The sequence below is a fragment of the Haemaphysalis longicornis genome, unplaced genomic scaffold, assembly GCF_048455015.1.
Source record: "Haemaphysalis longicornis isolate Haplotype H1 unplaced genomic scaffold, Haemaphysalis longicornis Haplotype H1 scaffold_3, whole genome shotgun sequence".
Taxonomy (NCBI): domain Eukaryota; kingdom Metazoa; phylum Arthropoda; class Arachnida; order Ixodida; family Ixodidae; genus Haemaphysalis; species Haemaphysalis longicornis.
The window spans coordinates 35380787-35403874 of NW_027526335.1; the positions used below are offsets into that span (position 1 = coordinate 35380787).

The 23088-nt window shown below is 53.2% G+C and overlaps 1 protein-coding gene across 2 annotated transcripts in view; it reads right to left on the reverse strand.

Moving 5' to 3' along the window:
* Positions 1-23088, reverse strand: part of LOC144174273 (uncharacterized) — a 299423-nt gene that overhangs the window by 225206 nt on the left and 51129 nt on the right. For both annotated transcript variants that reach the window (XM_077702880.1, XM_077702883.1), the window contains exon 2: positions 2571-2667. The gene's annotated coding sequence lies outside the window, so the exon portion shown is untranslated. The remainder of the gene's footprint in view (positions 1-2570; positions 2668-23088) is intronic.

Here is a 23088-nt window from a genome sequence, read left to right on the forward strand (position 1 = left end):
TGAAGATGCTCGACAAACGCTACGGCGCCGACTCCCAAACACGATATACGGACATTGCTCAAACTCCCGACCGCATGCGCACCACTCTAGTTACCGTGGGCTAGAATGGACACCTCGCCACAGCCGTCACCTATCAAAATCTGCCCGTCACCTCAGCCGAAGCGCTTGTCATCGCCCATGCTACTACCACACATCGGCATCAACCATACTTGACCATCATTACGGGCTCCCAACAAGCCTGTCGTCTGTATCAAGCTGGCCTTGCACCACCCCAAGCCCTCCACGTGCTGCAACCCCTTCATGAGAAAAATGAAGTGTCGATCATCTGGAGCCCAGGCCATGCTGGCCTTGCAGGGAATGAGGCGGCCCATGCCGCAGCCTGCGCTCTCCTCACCCGTCCCATCCGCAAGGACCGACACCGCCGGGCGCCTAAACTCTAACCAACCAATTCTAAATCCGCTGGATATACAGCTCCATCCTCGTCAGAAGAAGTCAGAAGAACATACCCTTCTGTTAATTTTGGGAGTTGCTTCACCTAATTTCTAAAACTGGCCTGTAACGTTTGTTTTTCTTCATTTTCGCAGAGGCTCGGACTGTCAACTAGCCAGCCTGGAGGAGCTGAGAGAGCGCGACGCGCCGCAGATGGAAGTGCTAACTTCCTTCGAGTGCTTTTTTTTTTCTCGGGGCGGCGGACACGCTTCGGCGGCAACTGGGAATCGGTTGGCCCTAATTCTAGGAAGCATGCGAGGGGCGAGGGCCATGTGGTTTCACACCGGGCGCGTTGAGTGTCCAGGCTGCGGCGCGGGACCGGTAGCGGCAGCGCAGCGGCCGGGTCATAAATCGCTGGGTGGACTTGTCACGAAGACGCGAAATGTCAAAGCGGCGGCAGCGGCGGTGACGGCTTTCTTTGAAACTGTATCACGCTCTGTTTTGCTTTGAAATGGGTAATTCGGGGATGACCGGAAACGGAGCGACAACTGGACATAAATTTTCAGAACCGTTGGCCGCGGAGACGGGCATGGTGCGGCGGCGGCGACACGCCGCAGGCATTTGTTGGCATGTGCGGTTCGGGGAGTGCAGGCCATGTCGGAACCTTTGAGGCCACTTCCGAAATCGGTGTAACAACGCGTCAGACTTGGTTAGTTTGTTTTTCGTCTCACGGCTTCTGGTGCGAATTGTTTCTGAGTATTGACGTCTAGTTTGCGCGGGAATGGGAAAGGAGTTTGGGACGAGGAGTGGGCCAGTTGCTTAATTATGAACTCCGCCTGTGGCGGCTGTGTGGCCTATGAATGGCCAGATATTTTCATTGTGTGTCCTACTCTGTCTCTTTGGTTGCGCCATCCTTGGAGGCGTGGCTTTTTAAATAAAACCAAGGTGTTTGTTGTAAAGAGGGAGGAGGGAGCCCGCTTGATGAAGCCCGCTTGATGCGGGCTCGTCTCGAGCTCTCCTCGAGCAATGGTACTGCGATGTCTGTTGAAACTTAGCTGTAAATATTGTAGTAAAGTGTAAATAACTATGCTATGTGCCTTCGATTAGCGAGCCATCTTCAAAATCAACATCTTCATCGATCGATCATCCAGTAATTTCAACTCCTTCCCCACACCACAGTCTCTCGCCAAGATTACATGTATCGGCGTCAACGAACAGAAACTTTCTACAACCATGCTATCCTCTCCCACATATCTCTGTCCCTTTTTCCCCACAACTGCCCACAATGTGACACCCCTCCCACAACCTACCACATTGTGTATTCATGTCCCCACTCCCCTTCCCTTGAGCAGTGGGAGTCTGCGCTGTCCCTTTTTCCCCACAACTGCCCACAATGTGACACCCCTCTCACAACCTACCACATTGTGTATTCATGTCCCCACTCCCCTTCCCTTGAGCAGTGGGAGTCTGCGCTGACCAGCTCGGCACCGGATCATCAACTCGTCCTGGATTCGGCGCAGGCCCGCGGCCTCTTGGGCACAGGAGGCTGACCACATCCCTTTTCCCTTCCCTTGATTGCTCAATAAAGATGTTTTTACCCCTGGTCGTGTCAGGAATCCGTTCGAAAGCGCGGCTTCCTTTCTGCTCACGTCGGCTGCGACATGCACACACGTGCAAGTCCACAGGGCCAAGTTTAACGGATTGCTGGCACGCTTATAGCGAACAAACAGAAAGGTGACAGTTACCATGGCGTGAAGGGCGCGAAAGTTTAGTGTTCCAGGCTAAGCGAGCGCACTGCGTCCCTCGCCGCGGTGGTTGGCGCGGCGGCCGCGAACGGCGCATGGCGTTTTCGGTAGCACCACGCATTACAGATGAACTATGAGCGTCTCGACGTCTAGCATTTAAGCTGCGCACTGCATGGCTTCAAGTTCAGCCGCAAGTAAGACTTGTTTCTATCTGGTACTAGCTTAATCGATAAATACCCATGACATTAGAGATATGCGGCCGCAAAAGTCGCCCTCAAAGACAATGGCGTCCCTGCACTTTATCTCGCCGGGGCGGTCAATGACGTCGCCTCGACGCAGGCGCTCGTGCCCCAGCCCGAGTGCAGGGAGCTCCTTGCGGAGGCGGCGGCCACTCACCGTGTGGTTTCAGCGATGTCCCGGGGGATCCCTGAGCGTGCCCCGGAAGGTCCCGCTGGGCGACGACCGCCGGCGACCGCCCTTCACGCCGGCCGGCCTGCAGCGAGCAAGAGAGCGACACGTCAATTCTTTTCCCTCCACCAAAACATGAGCGCTTTTGGCACCCCAGCAGCTGCTTTGCCCCGGTGCCCATGCGGGTTTGCTGCAGAGCGAGATGGGCGGGCCCGCTTAGGTCCCGCTGTCCACGGCACTGCAGCGACTATAATTTCACGATGCAACCTTGTCGTGCCTCCCCTCACTGCTCAACGACACGTTAGCTTACAGGTGAAGACGACGCGGCTGACCGACCGAGACTAGCACACCACTCAGGGTAGGCGAAATCCGAAGAGCGCGTCTGCTGCAGGAAGAAACGGTGCGCGCTCAGGTTTGATGCACGAATCGCGACATAGCACAAGATTTTTCTCCGGCACTGAAGTTCCATTGAAACGTGAGCTTTGTAACGTACCTGTGCCACGAAGAGAGGCATCTACTGATATGGGCACAGGTATCTGGAGTATCCGGATTATATAGTAGGTCTGAGGCTTCTGGTATTCCGATGCTGCCCGCAAAGGTATCAATGACACCCGTAGTAGCGGCATGTTAGGATGTCCCGTTCATGGCCCTTCATGGCACACGCAAAACCGCTCAACCTCGGCCAGTGTAGCTTACGCTACAAAATTGGCAATCCTGTATACACAATGCCTAATGACCGCGAGTGTACCAGAATCTTGAGAGAACGCGAACACCATCCTAATTTATATACATGTGACATGAAGGACTTGAAAATTACAAGCCGATCAGCTCACTGTCAGTCGTCTACAAGGTACTTACCAAGGTAATCGCTAACAGAATTTCTGCAACCTTATATTTCAGTCAACCTAATGAACAAGCAGGGTTTCGTAAAGGCTATTCAACAATGGACCGTACTCACACGACCAGTCGGGTGATAGCGAAGTGCACGGAGTATACTCAATAGATTATGAGAAAGCATTTGACTCGGTCGAAACCTCAGCAGTCATTCAGGCATTGCGCAATCAGGAAAGATTCCCCGAAAAGTGATATTGCGGCGACTGCGACAATGCACTTGCTTTTCTGGTGGAGGCGAAGAGCGAAAACGCCCATGTGTTCGAGATTTCGGCGCACGTTAAAGATCCCCAGGTGGTCGAAATTAATCCGGAGCCCTCCACTACGGCGCGCCTCATCGCCCCCTTTTGACTACTTTACGGATGAGAGCGTTGAGCTTGTCTTGTTCCGCTCTGAGCCAGTTGTGCATGGAAATCGTGTACGTGAAGGGGCACACTACGAAGGCATTGATCAGTCTGAGGAGATTGTCCTCGAGATTGTCCTCCTTCATGCCTCGGTGTCGGTTTGCAATTCTGCGAACGAGGTGGAAAGCGCTTTCAATCTTTTCGATGATTTTGCGGAGAGCCGTTACAATCCTGCCATTGAATTCGACAAACCTTCCCAGGACCCGAATGACGTCGACCCTGGGTATCAGCCCCCCGTCACTAGTGCGAAGAGTGATGTTGCTTTCGGAGACTGGCTTCCAGTCTTTGGGTCTGCCCCCCTTCTCTTTTCTGTAAAGCAGAAGCTCCGACTTAGCGGGGGAGCACCGAAGTCCGGTGGGGCGGAGGTACTGTTCGGTCACATCGATCGCCTCCTGCATAGCTTCTTCAACTCTTCCCTCGCAGCCGCCGGAGCACCAGTTGGTGATGTCGCCGGCGTAGATGGTGGTATGCTTGACGCCCTCGGCTCATGCCAACCTCTCCGAAAGGACAATCATACAGATGTTAAACAGCGTGGGGGAGATTACGGCGCCCTGAGGAGTACTCCTAGTACTCCGAGGGGCACATCGCCGGAGCGGAAGACTCCAATGCGAAGCTTGGCCTTCCGGTCAGTTAGAAAAGAGATAACGTAACTGTGGAATCTGGAACCCAGACCCAGGTCCGAAATTGCTTTGACGACGAAGGTGTGGAGCTCGTTATCGAAAGCCTTCTCGAGTTCCAGGTCGAGCAGAACCCTTACGTCCCTGGAACGGACGTCCACGATCTGATAGTTGATTAGTTTCATGGCATCCTGCGTCGACAGTCCAACTCGGAAGCCAATCATGTTGAACGGGTAAACCTCGTTATCTTCGAGGTACCTGTTAATCCTATTAAGGACGATGTCGCTTTCCACAACACACGTGCCCACAGCGCAGGCTCCTGCCAAGTCGGCCGCACCTTATCAAAGTTGATGATCTGTTCCATGGCAAATTTCGCATTCCCATCTCCTCCCTGCACGGATCCTGAAAGGGTTTTTAGAGCTTGCCCAGCATCGGTTCTCCCCATATTGCTGAAGTTTTGATCTGAATTCATCACAGGTTCCTGAAGTTTTCGCAAGCACTCGGTTCGTCTCTGCACTTTCACTTCGAGACGGTGTGGGTTTCTTTTCGCCTTTGCAGTACACACAACCAGGTGAAATTTCGTGTGGAACCTTCACTTTTCAATCCACTTTACAAGTGTTCCGCACCATCGAAATACGCGCCCGAAGCTACGTTTTCTTGTGTCTGTTATCCACTGACTGCGCGTTAAACGTCGGTTTGTTCTAGACGAAGGCGTTTTGCCTTTTTCCCTTCTGCCACTGACCCTGGTTCCCCTGAAATTTGAAAGTCTAGTTTGTGTGAATGGATCACGTGGGGCGCAAAGCAGCAGTTTTGCCCCCTTGGAACGAAACTACAATATGTAGGATGGGTAGGACGGAAACCGAGTCGGCATGGCTACTGGAAGCAGCAACTTGCGTTCCTTTCTATATACTTGTAATCGTCAGCGGTGAAGTGAAGCGAACACACCACGTTCCTGGATCTTGGATGCCGCCAGCTTCCCTTGTCGGGAAAATGTTCCGCAGCCAGCATTCGGAAGGTTTACTTTGGACGGCAGTTCACGGTAGCAAAGTTTCGTGTTTTTTGAGGCATCCCACTTTCAAAGCGGCACCCATGCACCAACAATTTTGAGGCATCGCGTGCAGTGTAATTCATCCGCAGACTGGGAAACCGAACACGAGTTAACGAAAAAAGAAAAGTCGAGCTTGCATGCTGAGCAGACGACGTTGAGGTAAGTGTCAAAAAGTAGAAATATAAAAAGTTTATTGGAGCGCTCTATATTGGAGCACAAGTTTATTGTGCTCTCCTAATAACACAAAAATTAAAGACATTCCACTCAACGTGAAAGCTGTCGCAAGTGCAGAGCAGTGATTCGCCATAATGGGCTGTAGCGCCATTATCCGTTCACTGCTACTACCCAATGCAATTCAAATTTCCGGCCTTCGCAGTGCTTACGCGCCCCCTGCCTGGAACTGCGCCTGTTCTATTCTTTTTAGATGCAGAGCATCTGATTCACTCGCCTTGTCCCTCCGGCGTCGTCGTCGTCGTCGGCGTTGTCCACCCCTCCCCCATTCTCCTCGCCGCGTCAGCTGCGCTCTCCGCCGCTCACCCCCTATCCTCTCCGATAGCGAACACTCTCTCGCGAGGGGCATTGGATTGAATTCGATTGGATTGGCTTAGATTAGATTGGCTTGGCTTGGATTGAATTAAAGTGGATTGTGTTGCGTCATAGCCGTGGTACGTTGCGTCATAGCCGCGACAGGCGCGCTGGGGCCGGCGCATGTGCAGTACTCTCTCTTCCGCGGTTTCCTCTCCTTCGGGCGCGCTGCGCATATAACCGGTGGGCCGTTCTCCGGAGAAGCAACATCCACGCTTGGCTCAAACACCTAGAGTCCACGCCGCTTTACAAGTACGCCAACGTCGTCATCGACTGGGACCGGCTTACGCAGTCCCCTCAACGTTATGCGCGCTATAAAACGCGGTCCCTTCGGCGCTCCGCCTATGCGTCGCATCTACACAGAGGTTCCCGCGAGGGGAGGTGGGAGTTTTTTTGTGTTCGCTTGTCCTCCCGCACGTGCCGGCGTTGCACTGTCACTTTTTAAAGACGATAGTCTTTCTTGGGCTACTTAAACCCAGAAATTTTGGTCTGTCTGTATGTCTCTATGTCTGTCCGTCTGTCTGTCTGTGACTCGATTCAGCCACCCGGCCAAAGCAAAAGAATGCCTGCGCAATAGTCCTATATAGTCACAGCTAAATCTACCCGTCTTGGTCCGGTGTGATGTTCATACTTGTCAACATTGTTGAAGAAGAACAAGACATTACGCAATTATGAGACAACAAATCAATACAGGAGTGATATTTGCAGTGTTCCTTTATAAAAATTCAAACATGCTTGACTTTTGCGAAATTAAATACTTCATCAACTGCAGAAAAAGAATTCACTCCGCCGTCGCCTGCTGTCGCCCGCGCCACTATAGCTTCTGGCGCCATTTTAAGAAATCAACCCGCAACAGTTACGCAAGGTTCCACTAGATAGTTTCCACGTTCTGCTTTCAACGCACGTGGAGTAGGGAAACGCGGTTCTATAAACGTTGAAGTAGGGTGCCTCGATTAACGTGCGTCTTCGCCGTACGGCAGCGTTCGCATCGAGACACCCGGTTTGGAGCAGGGGAACGCGCAAAATTTAAAATGATTTAAGCAAACATTTGGCGTCTTTACCTTGGGAGGAGCGCGACGCAAGAGGAACAACATGAGAGGTGAGCGGTAAAGCGAAGGGAGGCATTTACTTCGCAAAAGCCGATAAAGACTATCGTCTTTTGACGTCATTTGCAACGAAAGGAGCAGATACGCGGCCAATTTTTTTTTTTCGCTTTCTTTCGTAAAAACCAACCCAACGAGCGTTCCTAACAAAACGAACGCGGGCGCTGGCGGTAAATTCCGTATATTTTGCCTCAAACGTACCTGCTGTTTTCTTTGCGCTACACAACAGGGAGAGGTATGACAAGCGCCAGCGGTTCACGAGTTTCGAACGCTGATGACCATATAAACTGCTTGGCTATCAGAGCCTCTGTGGGACGCCGCGACGACAGAACGCCGTGTGGCTCTACTTGGGTCCAGCGAACGAGCTACGACGACAAGGCAAGCCCCTAAAGTGCTCTGCACTTAAAATTTGTGCCCTTCCACTCTGTGAAGAAGGATGACCCGCGAAGTTGAACGCAGTTCACGGAGTGCACGAAACAAAACATGTTTGTCTGTAGTTTGCGATTGAGCATAATTCATAGCCAAGTTAGCTGAATGAAACTTTGAATGACTCGAGCTTTGTTCTAGCGGACAAACATGGGCCTGTCTGTCCTTCTCTCGTGTCGTTGGCCTCTTACTGTTTGTGTGACACACCGACCCAATCCGCTCTACCACTGAGGATACCGGACAGGTCACTACGCTCCGTGCCGAGCTAAAAAATATCCACAGTGCAATTGCTTTCATTTTCCTTTCCCTCAAAAAACAAACAACAACCGGTTATGTTCGCGAGCTTCGACGCCAAACACACCTGCGAAAATGTCGCTCTCAAAGCCCGTAAAGGCGAACAAGAAATATTGGCTCCCTTTGACGTTCCAAGCGAGCAAGTTGCTGTTCATCCGGGAAGGATTGACAGCTACTCGACGATCTGGAACTTGCGGCGACAACGGCGGCGGCAGTGGCTTACCCTCCACCCCATTGGTCACTCTCTATTACCGAGGAACGGTACTGGCGCCTTCTCCAAACCAACACCCTCTCCTGTCGCGCCAGACTATACACGCAATTTATCCATCTGTATTTCCCTCTCCCTCATGTCCCGACTGTGGAGCCCACGAAACAGTTGCTCAAATAATTTGGCAATGCCCTCAAAACTCATTCCCTCATCTCTTGTGTGGACCACTGGGAGGCGGCGTTAGGCAGCTCGGATCCGCGGGTCCAACAAGGACTCGCTGAACGAGCAGCCCAGGTCACCGGCGCCCTCCAAGCGCTGGTCACCACTCGTCGTTGAACCAACAGCTCCAGAATAAAGTGCTTTCTCTCTCTCTCTCTCTCGAGCCAAATCGCGCTTCTTTTCGGTCGACGCTCCTTCAATTGCCGCTCTTCGTCCTCTGAGTGAACGACAAGCGCCCGTCCTATAGCGTGTTAAAACCTGGAAGGGCTCGAGCTTTATTTTAGCGCGCAACATGTGGCTGTCTGTTTCCCTCCCGCGTCGCCGGCATCTGTGTAACACACCAACCCAAACCCAAACAGCTCTGCCAGAGTGGACAGCTGACAGGTCGAATCGAGCATAAGACATCCGCGTTTATATCTCCCACCAGCACAACGGGCACGACGCCCAGCTGTGCGTGCACGTGCCCTTCCTTCCGCTCCCAACACGAGCACACATTGTTGTTGTTGTTGTAGTCCTTTATTAGGCGAGGGAAGGCCATGCGGCCAAAATAGGGGTAGGGGAAGGAGGGGAAGGGGGGAGTAGCCCAGTTAAAAAGATGATGCGTCCATGAAGACGACACAGGGGTTCCCTTCAGACCGCGGAGGTCAGGCTAAGGTGTAGATCTACCATTAGGAGATTTTCACGACCGGAGTAGGCCCGATTCTACACTAATCTTGAGAGACCACTCTCTACGCCGAACAGCCCAAGGGCTCTGATAAAATTCGGATCTTCAAATGGAGGATCATCTTCTGAGGCATCGGGAGGCATAGCATTGGTGAGGATAGGCCGGTACAGCAAAAACGCGGAGCAGCGCCAGATTAGGTGGTCAAGGGTGGCGAATACGGTCATTCGGCAGTGGGGACAGTAAGGAGGTGGAGACCCCGTTGGGTAAATCCATTTTCTTGTGATGTGGGGTGTGAGAGCTGCGTTGGCTCTAGCTTTGTTGACGAATACTTCCGCAGAGCGAGGCATCGGGGGAGCCAGAGCCAGGTAGCCAGGAGGGGTAACGGAAGAAAGACGGCACTTCCGTGCCTGGCGTGCGTGATCAAGTTGAAGGCGAGGGCAGAGGAAGGAGGGCGACGCGTTGTCAACCAGGGGAGGTGTACTATCAAGGCGCTCCCGTGCTGCATCATGTGCAGCCTGGTTGCCCCCATCCGGATCTGTGTGACCCGGAACCCATGCCAAACGGGTAGTGATCCCATTACGCGACAGAATGGCGGTCATATGTTGGATTCGGTGCACTGTTGGATGATCGGTGAAGGGTTTGCGCAGCTCTTGGAGGGCTTGGTGAGAGTCTGTGAGAATGCGGATGCGTGGAGGTGGCGGGTTTGCAATGGTGAAGGCCAGATGATCCAGTGCGCTAAGGATGCTCTGGAGTTCCGCTTCCAGGGGGGACGAGTTACAAGCGTGACGTGTGAGGGAGCCGTCCAGGTCCGGTCGAGCTGGGCAGCGCCAGGCCAGACCCATATGGGAAGAGGAGAGGCTAGCATCCGTGAAAATATCGACCTCGTCCGGCAATTTCGCTGCGAGGACGCGTTGAAGGGCCCTTTCACGAGCGGTACGACGGGAGCGCGGAATTCCGGTTCGTTGGTGGGCAACTGTAACAGGCAGGCTTACCCAAGGGGGAGGGGGTGGTGAGGCCGATGGAAGTACTGGAGGTACACGTTCGTCCCACGCACAGAGTGCAGTCCCCTGTTGTGTTAGTGTCCGCCGAAACCGATGTTGTTGCACGGCTTCCGCAAGGAGCTCTTCCATTGGAGGGACAGGGGCAGCTCGTTCAAGAGCGTCAATGCGAGTATGCCTCGGAAGTCCGGTGATAGTACGAAGCATGGCCCGGTAAAGCACCGCTAAGTGCTTCTTGTGCGCCGAAGAGAGGTCATAAGCCGGGGCGCCATAAGTCAGACGACCGACGGCTACTGCCCTTGAGAGTGTGAGACACGCCGATTGGTTGGCGCCACCAAATTTGTTGGAAAGGCGAGAGATTAGGCGCAGCATCGGTTTCCAATTTTTGCGCAGCTGCGTTATCCATTGCCGAGCACTGTTGTGGCTAGCGAGGGGAACACCTAGTAGACGGATATGGCCACAGTGTGAGGCAATGGGTGTGTCGCCGATGTAGATAGTATGATGCATGTTGGCGGGCGGTCGGTGCTGACCGTGGACTAGGAGAAATTCTGTCTTCTCTGGTGCCAGCTCATAAATCAGCAACCAGTGATGGGCGCGTGCTTAGGTGCGAAATAAACCGGCAAAAATGTCGCCCGGAAAGCCTTTCAAGCTCACCCACCGCGGTGGCTCAGTTGAAGGCGTTGTGCTTCTGAGCACGAGGACGCGGGTTCGATTCCCGGCCGCGGCGGCTGCTTGCCTTATGGAGGCGAACAGAAAATACGCCCGCGTGTACGAGATTTCGGCGCAAGCTAAAGATTCCCAGGTGGGCAAAGTTAATGCGGAGCCCTCCACTAAGGCGCGCCTCATCGCCTGCTGCGTCGGTGCGTTAAACCCGACAATCAATCAATCAACCATTTACTCAAAATTTCTGAACTCGTTCAGTGGCCGCCGCTCGGCTAGTGTGGTCCGGCGTGTGGGACACTAGGTAATTAAGAAGTTTACTAACGCTATCGCTTCTCGGCCATTTTGATTCTTTCATTTTGATATTAATTCTCTTTTCACCGTCAAAACTGCGCCACTCGTCGCAACAGGAGATAGAGCAAGCCACCCCGTGACGTTTCCAAAGCCGTGCTTGTATCAGTTGTATCAACCTCCTTGGTCGTATCACGCCTCCGACAGGTGGCGACACGAGTCTCGTCCAAACGTGGCGAGGCGGCTACAGTAAAGCGGGTGCCGGCGCGCGTGATGACGTCATCGCTGGGCGAGGATACGCATTCACACGAGGCGGTGCAAGCAGGTGCAAGGCGCTTTCGATGATTGATTGATTGATTGATTGATTGATTGATAACGGTATCCCCTTTGTAACGGAGTAATGACGTATCATTTTACCAAATAAACTATACCATATCTGTCTTATACACTTCGTTTAATTGTAGCAATGCTATTAAGGCAGGCTCAAAATACTCAAAATACATTTTTCTGTTACAGGTGGTAGCTGTCCTAGGCAATATTTCTCTCTGTTTTTCGTACATCAACGTTCTAATTTTCTTAGGAGCTCGGGATGTCGTCGTCTCCTGAAGTCACGGTAAATCAAGTTCTCAAACGATAGTCTAAAAACAAGTCTATAATGGATAAAACCGGTTCAAAATAAACTAAAATGATTTAAACTAATTTAAACTACAAGAATAATCAGCATTTAATTACATTGAAATCCCGGGCCATCTCCACTAACGTGAAACCCGGGGAGGGGCGAAGCATGCGGTTTATAAGTGTATTCTTGGCGCCTTGGCGTTTTTGCTCAAGGAAATGAAACCGTTTGGGGGTAGAAGTATACAGCTTTGCTGTTAGTCTCGTGTCTTTGAAGCACGAAGCGTTCTTGCGCGAGGCGTTGGAAAACGAGTGTCCCGGTGTTTTAGTGTCCCGAGTGTCCCGGTGACTACATAATACTACGACGACATGCGACGCCGACAGCCCGAGCCCCTAATAGCAATTTTTAAATACCGTCTCAGAATTGGTTTCAAACGCCAGGTTTTCACCTGTAAAGATACTTCTTAGCATGCTGCGGCGTGTGACGCGAAGACAACTTACTGCCAATCTGTCGCTCATTTAGTTGCTTAAATGCAGTTCAACGCAAGAGAGGGCGCCACCGCCTCAGCAAGCGCGCAGTTGCTCCTCCCACCGGCGCTTCTGCGGCGCCCATTCAGCGCGCGCCGTATGGAAGGAGGGAGGCAACGGCGTCCGTTGGCTCAAGCCTCAGAAACGCTTTTTTCTGCGATGGACGCTGAACTGCAGCTCGCAAGTAGAGAATGCGCGCTCGCCCGCGAGAGACAACGCCGACGCAGGAAAGGGCAATGGCGACGCAGGACAGGCCCATTAGCAGCGTTTTGCTGTGGGGAACACCGGCGCACACTGCATGCTTCGCCCCTTCTTATGTTTCACGTTAGTGGAGATTGCCCGGGATTTTTAGTCGCCTATATAGTCTTGAAGTTAACGCCCGCTGTGCTGCCCTTAAATCCTAGGGCTTCTGGAAGCCGAATATTTCCCTTATGTAGATTTGGATGGATACAATCCCATTCCAACACTATGTGCCGCATAGTTTTTGTTTCTTTTCCGCAGACCACGCATACCTAATCACTTTTTGTATACTTCCCCACAATGCTCTTAGTTCTCAAGCAACCTGCTCTAGCTTCAAAAAGCAAAGCACTGCTTTTGGAATTATCGTTGAAATTTTCCTTTCTGGTGTCCAATTTCTCTGCCCTGCATCTCTAACAACGTTTTTGATTCCATGAGTTTTCTCTTTCTATTTATTCGTTTCTATCTGCCTTACTTCTTTCTTGGTTTCCTTGGCTTTCTGATTCTCCACTGTTGTTTCCGTATTTCACGTTCGCCTTCTAGTCTTCCTTAGCCACTCCGTGTCCACGCTTTTCATGTATAGGTAGTACCTAAAAACTTTAGCTGCCCACCTACGTTGATTCATTGCTCTCAACCTTCCCTTAAAACACATTTTACTCTGATCTTCTCGGACTTCAAACAACGCCCGGCCCATATCTCCCTGCCCTGCTTCGTTAGTTGTTTTACTATGCGCTCCTCAGGCCAAACGGCCTACCGTTATCTGGTTCACTTCAAGGCATGATAGAGCGTCTGATCTTAAGCAGAGTACGGCATTTGCAAATGTGAGGCCCGGAACCATTACTCTTTTCCACATTCATCTCACTACCCCATACTTGTTGTAGCCTCTCATAGCTCTATCCTTCATTATTGCCGCGCTTCGCTTTCCTCTCTTTCCTCTATTCCTGCAATTGACTCCCACAGGGCGTCCAGTCCTTAAAGCATTAGGACACCGCCCAATACCCCCGAGGGAACAACAAAAACGCATCCCTCTAGCCCTGCGAGATTGCATCCGAGTGGCCCCAATCCCTCGAAATATGTTGTTGTTGTAATATGTATTTATTAATCCTATATATACACTCCGTGCCTTGACCTAATATGCACGCCAACTATCACATTGGCCGCCGGGCTTCTCGGGCTCGAGCCTTTACTGCGCGATACGGGAACGACCCCAGCGCCCTGCAGTACACCGATTCTACCCCCTACCTTGCGCGAGCCGGCCACGTAGCCTGTGTAGTTACACATACTGGCCAATGCATCAGTGCCGCTACTACTAACGCAACCTCAATCGATGTCACTGAAGAAATAGCCATTGCCCTGGCCGCCACTTCCCGCCCTGAACCAGTTACTATCCTCACCGATTCGCAGGCAGCCTGCCGAAACTACCAGGTTGGCCGCATTTCATTATCAGCCCTACTCATCCTCCAAAACTGCTCGACAACCCCTGATATCTGCATCGTCTGGGGTCCTGAACACGCTGCCATCCCTGGCAATTAAGCGGCTCATGCCGCGGCTCGCGATTTGATACACCGAGCCATTGCCGACGGTGGCCAATGTCTACCCCCTCAAGATAAGCCCCACCCACTGAGCGGCTACACGGAGATTCTCTCCAATTACAAGCAAACTCGCCGCAGCCTCCCACCACGACACTGGCGCCTCTCCAGAGAGGAAGCTACAACTTGGCGGCGTCTCCAGACAAATACCTACCCACATCCCACCCGCCTCCCTCATCTTCCCCACCCAACAACCTTCCCTCTGCGCTTACTGTCCCCAGCCTGGCACCCTCTACCACATCACATGGGAGTGCCAACAAACTCCAGACTTGCCCCCCCCCCCCCCCCCCCCCCCTCCTTCCAACCCCACCTTCGAGCAGCGGAGGGCTTCCCTGGCCAGCCCTGACACGGATACCCAGCTTAAGCTGGTGACCCGAGCACGGACGGCCAGACGAAGTCAAGGCATCCCGGACTAGGGACGCCTTCTACGGGGCGAGGCCCACACATCAGCCTCTGCTGGATAAATAAAAATATTTTATTCTCTCTCTCTATTTCTTCGCCAAAGAGCAGCGCCCCCATCTCCCACCGTGGCCAATGAGCCAACTTTTCCTTCCACGCGCGTTCTTTTGTTCGCAGGACGAATCGACAGGCCGCACAAAAAGAGGGGAGATCGAGTTTCCGTGGTCGTATGAACAACCCGTAAGGGCTACGAGCAGGTCGTCCGTTCAATGACACATCCCCGCCGTTGAGGTGACAGACTCGGACTAGTGACACTAAGTGTAACGAATCGACAAGCTCCTTCCTAGTTTCGGCTACACTCTTAAAAAAAAAGGTCGGAGCATTCACTAATGGAATACTAACAGGTTACTTGTCCCAGTATACACTAGGTACTTAGTAACTGGAGGTAGTAAATGTAGCACTTGTCAGAATTACTAACCTAAGCAGGCAGTAAGCACCACTACCCCCACTTGTAAAGTCCCAGCGATAGCACTTTTCTGAGCTACATGCGTTTATTATAACTGGCCATGCACAACCTAGTCATAAGCACGACCTTAATCTAGTGCTACCACTTCCTACACTCAGTTAATTTACTAACCATGCAGTTGTTAGTGCCAGAGCCTACGTACAAAACCGCGGGGTAGTAAGGTTCGTAAGGAGTTAGTAAATACGGCCGTTACTACCTTTGTACGACCTTTTTTATTAAGAGTGTATTCTTCGCTCGACACGACCTGGCGTTTCCCCATTTATACCTCTTCTCGGTTTTCAAGGGGGCCCATCTTCTCTACCCCTTCGCCGGCGCACATTTTCAACGCTCTGGGCTCTAAATGGGTAAAATCCACGCCGCGCGAGCTTCCCCGACGAAACGGACAATTGACTGGGTAACATGTATTGCAAACAGCAAGCGCGTTCGCCGACATGAGCGCTTCGCTGCCTTCGGATTCCATCTGGGCGAGGGGCAGATGGAGATTGTGGCGTAAAATTTTCAGGCCTTGATGAGAGATACGGCCGGTGAGGTAGTTTCGGCAGGCTGATTGGGAATTTGTGAGGATCATATGCTTCTGTCTGTGGTTTGTAAAGCACTGGCGATGACAACTTCTTCCGCTGTGGCGTATACGTGTCGAGCGGTGTTCTGTTGGGCGAAGGCAATCGAATGACTGCGAGTTCTGGCTTGACGGCGGGCTGTGTCGTACTCTGGGCGCAGATTAAAGCGAAGCTTTCTATGTCTCATTGGTGGCGTCTGTATTCTTCTCGAAACCCACTGCAGGAAAGCCAACTTTCTCGCGCTATGATGGTTATCGTGGGTGAAGTGAAAGAAATGGCTGCGGCTTAGCTCAGCTAACCCTGCAATGCAAAGAGAAGCTTGATTTAGCCAGGTTAGGTGTTGGCTTCACTTAATTATTATACCTTGGTATACACTCATCGTTAATCCAGGTATGACGGCTGTGCCTAGGTCATTAGCTAGACATGACTATGATTAGGCTTGCGTAGACACGCATCGTTAGGCACATGCCGGGTCGTCAGGCGCCGCTTCTCGAGCACGGCTCAAAGCCGTTCGGTCCCGTGCAACGCTCGCAGAGGGCACGGTCTCGCTTTCATTCATGGCGAACGCGGCGTCGAACGGCTCGCTTTTCCTCAGTCTGCTACGCTAGCTTTGCCCGTTTAGCATTCCGCTTCCTCTGCAGTGAAACAGCTCGCCGAGCAGTATCCGCCGGGTGGTCAGACGCCGCTTGCCGATTACGGCTCAGAGCCGTTCGGTCCCGTGCAACTCTCACAGAAGGGTTCCCGGTCTCGATTTCATTCATGGCGAACGCGGCGTCGAACGGCTCGCTTTTCCTCAGTCTGCTACGCTAGCTTTGCCCGTTTAGCATTCCGCTTCCTCTGCAGTGAAACAGCTCGCCGAGCAGTATCCGCCGGGTGGTCAGACGCCGCTTGCCGATTACGGCTCAGAGCCGTTCGGTCCCGTGCAACTCTCACAGAAGGGTTCCCGGTCTCGATTTCATTCATGGCGAACGCGGCGTCGAACGGCTCGCTTTTCCTCAGTCTGCTACGCTAGCTTTGCCCGTTTAGCATTCCGCTTCCTCTGCAGTGAAACAGCTCGCCGAGCAGTATCCGCCGGGTGGTCAGACGCCGCTTGCCGATTACGGCTCAGAGCCGTTCGGTCCCGTGCAACTCTCACAGAAGGGTTCCCGGTCTCGATTTCATTCATGGCGAACGCGGCGTCGAACGGCTCGCTTTTCCTCAGTCTGCTACGCTAGCTTTGCCTGTTTAGCATTCCGCTTCCTCTGCAGTGAAACAGCTCGCCGAGCAGTATCCGCCGGGTGGTCAGACGCCGCTTGCCGATTACGGCTCAGAGCCGTTCGGTCCCGTGCAACTCTCACAGAAGGGTTCCCGGTCTCGATTTCATTCATGGCGAACGCGGCGTTCCTCTTCGCCGGGCGCAAGACGAGTCACGTAGCCCGAGACGACCCAATGGCGCATGCGTGTGCCAGCAGCTGCGGGGAAGGGAGGCAGCGGGGGCAGTCTGTTGCCTATCAGCTGGGCGGCCGCTCCGACCGCAGCCGTCGCCGCTCGCTTGAGCAGAACTTAGTGAAAACGGCGTCTTGTGCGGAGCACTGAAAGCGGGCACGGCGCGTCACGTGATGCGCTGCAATGGATGTGGCGCAGCTGCGGTAAAGGGAAGGTAAAATTGCGGACAACGGCGAAACCGCTGGACAAGATTAGTAAAGCTTTGCTTTCAAAACTATTCCTGTGGTCGGAATCGAACCTGGGTCCTTCGCTTTATGGAGCCGACGTACGTTTATCCGATGCGCCATTCCAACACGCTCGAAGCTTAAAACGAAGCTTTTTAAGTCTCACTGATGGCGTCTGGGGTCCACCTCAAAACCCAGTGCAGGAAAGCCCACTTTCACCTGTAAAGCGTACTCTGCCTCAAATATATTCTTTCACAGGTGAAGCCTGCTTTAGGTTTGCGTCTCAACAGGGGAATCCCTTACGAGAAAGTTTCGGGTTCAACCATCGCCGTCGTTGGTAGAACGCGAAGGTTGGTTGAAAGCGTTGTACATAGTAGTCCATACGTTCCGTGTTGTACGTGGTTACCGTGTTGACCGGGACCCGTCTGGGCACTTTCGCATTCGACGCGGTAGGGGGATTTGTTCCGCAGGCAGGCCCTCGCCATGTTCGTGCATCCGTCACGTCACGGTGGGGTGCGCCTCCTCGCCCTTCCGCGCGCGCAGGCGCAGTCGGGTCCCGGTAATCACGGTAACTACGTAAACGACGGAACAGACGGACTGATAAACTCTCTATTCTTGCGTGGTATGGGGGCAATGCGCAATTTCTGACGGACTTGGAGAGGGATTTGTTCCCTTTGGCCACGGCGTGCCCGAGCTGAATAGCCGAGTGTAGAGAGTAGGTTCCGGCCAGTCGGTGTGAGGGTGAAGCGACGTAGTTGAGTGGCTTTGTGGGCTTCGATAAGTTAATTCTTGCCATGTCTTGTGAAGGCCCAATTTTCTGCAGTCTTCAGGCGTAGGTATGGTGCGCTGTACATGATGCGCCTTGTCAGAAGTGCTTGGATGAGTATCGTGGTGTCGTGTTCTTCAAGGCCATGTCGTCTTCGTGCTACTCCATGTAGATGGTGTGAGTTTTCGTGATTTTTTTGCAAGGTGTATTACAAGTTGTTATGTTGCCCCGTGTCATGTTTATGATAATTTCTGATAATTCAAACTTCTGAAAATTCAAACAAAATCCTGAGGTCCCTTCGAGTTTGAATTACCGCGAGTCTACTATATTTCTCTTATGGCGTAGGGGCTCACTAAGGCAAGATTGTCGGAAGTTATGCCCCCAACAGAAGAAAATGGAAAAATGTGTTTTAAGTGCGAATGCACTTCTTAAGCGAGCCTGAATCGTCCGCCGCCGTAGTCCGCATAGCAACAGCTGCGGGTGCGCGCGCTCCTCGTCTTCCCTAGCAACGGGGAGAGATGGGCGCGCGCTGCCTGGCCGCGTCCCCATGGCTCATTCTTGTTGTTGTTCCTGCTGACATGGCACATACCCACGTGGGGGATTGGCCAGGAATCGGGCGAGAGAAGGGCTAATGCACCCGCTTAAAGGAGTACTGACACGAAATTTCAAATCTGAGATCCGCTCTAGCAATCAAGTACAACGACAACACAAATAGGTGTCTGTGAATAAATGCATCTTTCTTTCTTTGTAGTTGTGTGTGTGTGTGTGATCTCTCTTTCGCGAACATCACCGAACCGCGCAAATTCAACTCGTGCATTCGCACTTTCACATTCTTCCCCTCGGGGAAATGCGGGGAATTTTTTTCGTAATTATCTCGCTGCCAAATTCGTAATTATCTCGCTCACATGTTCAGATATCGAAGAGCTTTTTGCTGATGTACACAGCCCGTAAAAATCTCTAAGTAGTTTTACGGTTTTGCCCTAACCAACACTAATGGCGCGAATCAGCATTTCGGAGCGGATTAGGTCGCTTCCCATAACCATATATGAGCCCATGTACTGGCAGCAGACGGGAGTTCCTAATTGTGCACAACTCCACGGTGAACTAATTGACAAGCAAGAAATAACTCAACACGTGTTGTACCTGTTACAGTAGTGGCCCACCCGTGCGTCGCCGGGTGCTACCGCTACCGCTAGTACTGCCATAAAGGTATAGCATAGAGGCTAGCGTACGCTATGCTAACGGCGGCGGGTTGCGGGACTCGACTGCGTATGCGCGCATTCGTTCCCGGGATGGGCGACCCCACCTCCCCTCCATCGTGCGCGCACGCGCATGCGCGGTCGTGTCCTGGTAGCCGCCGCTGCTAGCGTAGCGTACGCTAGCCTCTATGGTAAAACTCTTTAATAAGCTAACGGCAGCCGTTACCATACTTTTGGGGGAGGAAGGAGGGATGCCTTTAATTGTAGTTTTGAGGAGGCTGTGTCCGTGTTTCACCAATGGCCCGCGCGGAGATCCTGTACCTACCCGGTTCTCCGTTCGACGAAAGTAACGTTTGCAAGCGTGCGTCGCGAGTGGCCGCGGTACATGCGTGGTAAACGTTACGGGAGCGGGAGTTCCCCTGAACGTTGCCGCTGTCCCACGTGTGCACAGGACACGTGCAGCGACGCGCTTCTTGGCGTCGCCGCCAGCGCGGGAAAAGCGGCGGCGTTACGTGCGCCCCTCGGTGCAGCAGCCTGCGCGCAGCGAGCCGCGCGGCGCTTGATTACCGCGCGCGCAGAGGTAACAGGTTGCGGCAGCCGGCTATTTTGGTCGCGGGCCCGGCGGCGGCGCGACCAGAAAGCGAGCTCAAGCGGTCAGCCTCGCGGGGCGCCACCAAAATAGCCTGCCCCACCACCGCTGGTGTGGGGGGCCACGGGGGGACATTGTCCCAGTTCCCGCGCGCTCTTCCTGGTTCGGCCCACTGCTGGCTCTCTCTCGCTGACGTCACGGGTCTCCTCCCCGCCGCCTCTGCGAGCCCCCTCTCGGGCGGCGCGTGCCGCCGCTTACCTAACCACGCACGGCGGAAACCTAGGTGGTGTTGCGGAAACGCGAACGTTTTGCTCTGCCTGCGGGAAGAAGAATGAGCCGGGAAAGTCAAGCCTGCGGACGGGGAGACGGGTGATACGAAGGGCGCGGGACGTAGTGGAGGGTGCCCTTGGGGGAAGGAGGCAAGGTAACGGCTGGGTGGGAAGAACGAGCGGGCGTCCAACAGTGCAGCTAGGTTGGGGGTCAAAAGGAATAAAGGAAACACGGGTGGATGGTGGGTGGCCAAACCCCACCCACCATCCACCCCCTGTTTTCTTTATTCATTTTGTGTGCGTGTGTGTGTGAGTGCGTGTGTATGTAAATAGTCTGTATATAACCTGCGTGTGTATGTATATAGTCTGTACATTGCCTTTTAATCGCTTGTTATCATATTCCTAATATTCCATTGCCCTTTCGCTGCCTTTTTTTTTCAATGCTCCTTTCTCCCCCGGCGAGACCTGTGCCCTCTGTCGAGAGGCAAAACTTCGCCATGGAAATATTTTCCGTTTAACACTTTCTCTCGGAGTGTCCACGCGGTGAGCGTTTACGCACACGGGCGGCGTTGGTGGGGGAGAGCAATTTCTATGGCGAGTTTAACTTGGCGCAAAACCAGACCAAGTGGTGCAGGCAGGGGCGTTTCGCTGTCAGAGCAACCCCCGAAATTTCCTCAGCGCTGCCTCCCCCTCCTTTCTTCAACCTTTTTTTTTTTGCGCACGTTACGTACACGCTGCTTGGATATTTTAAAATGTGAAAATTAAAATAAAAATGACTGAGCTTAAAACACAAATAATTAATATATTGCTTGGCCGCAGGCTTTCTTACTGCTTACGTTTTTACTAGCGGCTTAAAACGCCCCCGAAAAAAAAAAAAAGAAACTGCCCAAGCTTGCACTAAGTCGCGCAAGGCTTGAACCATAGCGAAGCTGCAGGATTTATTTCTACGTGAGCACCGAAAAACACATCACCACGCAATTGTACAAGTTTGAACTTGTTTATTTAATTCTCCGTCGTCGCTTTGCGCTGTGCTAGTAGTACTCATCGCCGTATGCATCGATATCATCGTGTTCCTCATGCCAAGAATTATATGCGCGGTAGCGTAGCGCTTGACGACAGCTGGGGAGCAGCGGCGGCACATGCACGACGCTACGCATACGACGCGCACGACACATGTGCGGCGTTTCAGGAGTCGCGTCGAGGTTCCGTAGAGCAGGCATTGCGCCAACTGTGTCGTTCTTGGTTGCTAGGCAACGCGAGGCGATGCTCGGAGTTCTCACCAGTTTTTTTTTTAAGTGTGAATACACTTTATAAGCGACCCCAAGCCATCCACCGCCGGCGTCGGCGGCGTCGGCGGCGTCCGCAGCGCTCTTTAAAGAAGAAACAGCGTCCGGCGCCAGGTTTCGATCCGAGGACTTTGCGGGCCGCAGCCCGACGCTCTACCGAATAAGCTACGGACGCGACGCTGATATTGTCAGTAACGCGCCTTATATCTTTAACGCATTCAAACTACGTCGTCAGCGGCGTGCGTTGGCGACTCAGCGGCGTTATAGCGGCTTGATAACCATGGTGTACACGTGATACTACAAACCCGATGGAAGAGATGGAAGAGAAGGCGGCGAGGCGGTGGGCTGCGGGGGCCGAGCGCAAGCGCCGCACGCGGGCCGACAACCGTGCATTCGCACTTTCACATTCTCCCCCTCGGGGAAATGCGGGGGAATTTTTTTTTTCTTCTTTGCTAAAGCCACTGCGCGAGCCGGGGCCGATCGGCGGTCACCGCGAGACACGCGCTCACGGACACGCTCGGCATTTTATCGCGCCACGGGTTTTTCGCCAGTATTTTAAGTGCGAATTTATAGGCGACCCCAAACCATCCACCGCCGGCGTCGGCGGCGGCGGCGTCGGCGTCCGCAGTGCTCCTCTATAAAGAAACAGCATCCGGCGCCAGGTTTCGATCCGCGGACTTTGCGGCCGCAGCGCGACGCTCTACCGATCAAGCCACGGACGCGACGGTGATATCAGTGTTGACGCGCCTTATATCTTTAACGCATTCAAACTACGTCGTCAGCGGCGTGCGTTGGCGACTCAGCGGCGTTATAGCGGCTTGATAACTGCGTGGTGTACACGTGATACTACAAACCCGATGGAAGAGATGGAAGAGAAGGCGGCGAGGCGGTGGGCTGCGGGGGCCGAGCGCAAGCGCCGCAAGCGGGCCGACAACCGTGCATTCGCCCTTTCACATTCTCCCCCTCGGGGAAATGCGGGGGAATTTTTTTTTAAGCGAAGCTTTAGTGTTCTCACTGCTGTGTGAACACTGCAGCTTACATTGGCTTTCATTGGCGTACATAGGCGTCATGACGCCTATGTACCCCAATACGCCTTGCAGGAAAGCGAACTTTCTTCACCCACGATTATGAATGACCGTGGATGAAGTGAGGGAAAAAAGCGCCTCCCGTGCCCGGAATCGAACCTGGACCCCTCGCGTTATGAAGCCTGCGTCTGTCCGCTTGCATCATTTCGGCATTTTCTTTCCATCTTTATTGTGCTCAATATCGGCTTGGGCGAAACGAATGCCAAGCAGCAGGTACCGATTTTCGCCGTACACCCCACTGATTGATTATGAGGTTTAACGCGCCGACGCTACACAGGCGATGAGGCGCGCCGTAGTGGAGGGCTCCGGATTAATTTTCACCACCCGGGGACGCGCGCCGAAATCTCGAACACACGGGCGTTCCGGCCGTACACCCCAAACCCAAACGTTAGGCCTACGGAGTGCACACCCGAGAGTTGCTGTGGGTGTTCTAGAAAATTGGTGCGTACCTCCAGAGTAGCACATACTCGCACGGGGAGGGGGGCAACTAAAGAATTCATCACGAGAAAGCTTCGCGTTCAACCATCGTCGTTGTTAGACGGAGGTGTGCATGATTTTTTTTTCTATAGCCACTGCGCGAGCTGGGGACGATCCGCGGTCGCCGCGAGGCACGTGCTCACGGGCAGTAGTAGTAGTAGTAAACGTTTATTAGAGCAAAAGGAAAGGGGAAAGGATGTGCGAGAAGAAGAGCACGCGAGAGATCACGCCCCGAACGCCGGACAGAGTGTTCTCAAAGGCCGAGCGGTGCCAGCGCGCTCGAGGGTCGTGTCGGGCGCCTCGCGCCAGAGAAGCTTTTCTCATTTT